General features: G+C 40.5%; 1 non-coding gene across 1 annotated transcript; it reads left to right on the top strand.

Moving 5' to 3' along the window:
• Positions 1–364: 364 nt before the first annotated feature.
• LOC147881538 (U6 spliceosomal RNA) lies at positions 365–470 on the top strand. The gene has a single exon (XR_015540508.1). It is a non-coding gene; the product is annotated as a U6 spliceosomal RNA (small nuclear RNA).
• Positions 471–4,130: the final 3,660 nt, after the last annotated feature.

Raw genomic sequence — 4,130 nt, 5'->3', positions numbered from 1 at the left:
AGACCAAACACATTGAGGTCAGGTACCATTTCATCAGGGAGGTACTTCAAGACAAGTGCATAGAGCTTGTCAAGGTTCATACAGATGATAACCCTGCAGATATGCTGACGAAGAGTCTACCTAGTCAGCGGTTTGAGTATTGTCGTGTATTGATGGGCATTGGATAGTATGCTCACTGGTTGTTCTCCCTTAAAGGCACATTGTCCTTTAAGTGGGAGGTTGTGGGGGTTAAAGGTCACTGTGCCTTTACCCCGGTTATGTACAATACTCAAATGCATATATAAATGAATGAAAAAGAAGATTAGGGTGTTCTGAACCCACCAAAACTTGTGTGGCTCTCTATCTCTGTCTCTCCCTCTTTTGCTCTTGCTTTTGTTGAGAGCACTTTCAAATTGGAGTGATACAGAGAAGATTATCATGGTCCCTGTGCAAAGATGACATGCACAAATTGAGAAATGGTCGAAATTTTTCTTGAGACACTTCAAACCTCAAAATCAAGATTGATTCTATAGAGAGAAGGAGAAAACTAAACTACAATAGAAGGAGACTTTCTGTTGAATCAAAATTGTTTACAATCAATCCTGGAGTCACAATACTCCATGTACGGAGCTCAAACCGCCCGACCACCCCCGAGCTATTCTCACTCTCACTTGCAAGAGATTTCTCACTATCACTCACACCAAAGTGTTTCAATGAATCTCACTCCCACTCAAATGATACAATAATAAATGAAAGAAGAATCATTGTGCAAGCTGGCCAAATTGCATTTTTGTGCAAATCCCCCATTTCAAGCATTTTTGCCCTTTTTTAAGCCTCTAGGCATCGGTTTTCGATGTCTATGGATGTGCTCACACTGTTAGAATCATCAAATATTGCAGAGAAAATCATCTTTTGAAGATCACATATGTTAGACATAATAAAAGAAAAAGATTTTGAATATGACTTATTTTATATTTTTACATGGTTTTTGGTATTTTTCCAATGTTATGTTAGCCCTCATCTGATTGGTCGAGAGCCTATTTTTCTAAACCCTAAAAGGCCCAAAATGAGCTCCCTTTTTTGCTAATGTAGTGGGTATAGGGACCCACTCGCTTGTTGACTCTACTCTCTCTCTACCCTCATCTCCTTTCTCTCTCTATGGTGTACGATGCTAATTCCTTGCTAAAGGTTTAAAGAAGGTCTTGCTGTGAATTACACAATCAGATTATCATTGCATGTTACAGCTTTTGACACAATATTGCGAGATAAACTATGGGAACGGATGCATCAGTTAGGAGTTCCAACAGAATTGCATAGGGGTGTTCATCCTGACGATTGTACTTTGGAACACTAAAGTTTGCCAAAATGTCTTCTTCCATTGTTGTTATTGTGACATGGTTTTTGCATAGTCAATAAATTGCTTGCATCAACATTCTCATATGTTAACCTCATTGGTTAACCATGCCAAATTTGTAATTTTTCCATTCTTTGTCATTTTGTATTAATGAAGTAGAGAGATATGTTTGAGCCTTGGAGCCGATTGGGCCCAAGAGAATGGCTAAGTGGAAGCAAGAGAGCAATCGGGAGAGTAGAGTATTAGCCATCCCTTCAAAAGGTGGACTGTATAAAAAGGGAAGAACTTTGACTTTGGTCTTTAGTTGTTGTATGCACAATTATAGATAAGAAGCCATCTTGTCTTCTAGGTTTAGTTCTTATGTTCGTGCTTGCCTTTTATGATTGTCACTGTCTCTCCCTTCATCTCTTCTCATGTCCCTTTCCCCTCCCCTTCCCACTCCCTTCGTCCCCCTCTTTCCATCCCCTTCCTTCTCATAGAGTCACAATGGCAACAACTCGGGAGCCACAAAGGTGACATTTGTGGATGGCTTATGCACTCATTTCTTCTCTTGGAGGGTAGAAGAAACAAAATCTCTTCTTGAACTTTTTGAATTTCCATTATGGAAACCAACGGTCCTTGAGGTATATCTTTTTCACCTCGTAAGACATACAGCACATCATTCATCTTGAATTGATAAATGTGCTTTTTCCAATCTATGGCTGGATTCTTCCTAGAATGCCAAGCCTTACCTAGGGCTATGTCTGCATGAGTAAGCTTAGTCATTTCAAAATCAAGCTTCTCAGCATAGTCCTGAATTCAAAGCTCCAATGGTTCTCCTTCAAGATCCCCATGACATGTGAGTCACCATTGAGCACTACACATTTTTTGTATTGCTAGTGGGAGTTCTAGGTACACTTTTGCTTGCATTTGCTTCTTTCATCATCTACCTATTGCCCAATACTTCATAGCTTAATGAAAAGTTGTTGGTTTTGGAATATAGGAGTGTGTGATGTGAAAAGAGGTTGTTTGGAGTTTATTTGAGTGATTATGAGTGTTTCTAAGTGTTTCAGTTATCAAATCTTATGAAAAGGTAGTTGTGGTGGTTGCTAAGGCATGGATAGTGTCAGAAGCAGTTAAAAACACTCAAAAATGATGTTGGGTGAGAATTTTGAAGCTGCTTGAAGTGATAAGTCAATTGCATTTTAGAAACACCCCCCATTGTGCTTGTAACTCCTCATAGGGCTTTGGGATTCTAAATGCCATGATAATTTTCTTGCAATGAATCCCACTTTGTTTGAGCTATGCAACAAAGAGGTGATACATATAAGTGACAATATGATGTAGAAGGCCCCAAGGGAGAAATATCCCACAACTTCATTTGATGTGTCTCAATGCTCAATGGCTACTGTCTTAAGGGACACTAAAGAAGCAAACACGGCCTCAAAGGGGATGAATATGGAGGAACTGGCTACCAACATATTAAATCAACTTAGCCAGTAGTGGAAAGGGGGAGAATCTAAAGAAGTTTCCAAACCCCCACCTATACCTACGATGTGATAATGTGTGGTGCGGAGTATGCACTGGAAATCACCCTACTAATGAGTGTCCTTGTCTTTAGGAAAGACTAGAACTTTACTATGCTCACTGTGCACATTGGGGAAAGCATGATACTTTGTAATGTCATTATCCTAAGGTGATCCCCCAGCCCATGTACTAACCAAGGCCACAATAGACCTTGCTAGCACCACTCATTGCAGCCAATCAAGCTCAATTGGCCATCAAGGAGCTATGTTGGCCAATTAAGGGCAATATAAAACCTAAACCATTCTACTACCTCCATCAAGTGGACTTCAACCACCACCACCACGAATCACTCCTATGAATCAAGTGTTGGTAGAGGAATTATGTAGTGTTTAGGAAGAGCTTAAGAATGACCTTAGTGGGAACAACTATCTACCTTATGATGAAAACACGAATTGTTCTAGATTTTGCATGTTATGTTATGTAGGATGACCATTTGTATTATGGTATAGCGGGTGAGTCTTGTTTCTCAAAAAGCAAGGGACATGAATAACCTAACAAGGAAACCACTGATTCAGTGCTATATATGTCAAGGTCCTCATAGAGCCAATGAGTGGATGACATCAACAAATCACTTGCCATAATGCTAGGGACCTCATTATCTAAAGGAATGCCCTATAAGGACAGCCAACCTGAACCCACTGTTGCAACATTGTGCACAAGGTGCAGAGTGGATCATCTCCATAGGACTATTTGATGTGCAGGCCCTCAATGCCAGCCACTGACTCTAAGGCCACAAGTATTAATATGTTTGAATATCATTGGTATCCTTGAAATGCAATCGATTGATTGCAAGCCAAAAATTTCAACAAGGTCTTCGTAAGCAAGCCAAAAGAGATGAGGCTAGTACATCATAGTCAAGAGGGTCAACTCAAGCTGCGCGAGTAAAAAACAAAGGTGCCACTAAAATTGGACAAGGTTCCAATAAACTGATGATCCACAATGGGTTGGATGAGGAAACATCCATGTCTTCTTCATCTAGCATGCTCCTGCAAAGGATAATTTAATCAATCACCCACCCAAGGAGAGTGAGGAGACATGGGGAGTCCTGACTAATAGGATGCCTACAACTCCCTTAGGACATGGTGACTATTCCAACCCCCTTGTCAACCCCATTGAAGTGGAAAACTTGGTACATGGGTGCCAAGATAAATTTGAGAAAAGGCTCAAGGCTAGTAAGTGGGTGATGTTCATCCAAGGCACCATGTTACTACTTGAGCCTCTAAGTCCTTGC

This window comes from Dipteris shenzhenensis, chromosome 31, assembly GCF_047967505.1.
Source record: "Dipteris shenzhenensis isolate YYH24624 ecotype China chromosome 31, Dip_SZ_1.0, whole genome shotgun sequence".
Taxonomy (NCBI): Eukaryota; Viridiplantae; Streptophyta; class Polypodiopsida; order Gleicheniales; family Dipteridaceae; genus Dipteris; species Dipteris shenzhenensis.
This window is presented reverse-complemented; position numbering and strand designations above follow the sequence as displayed.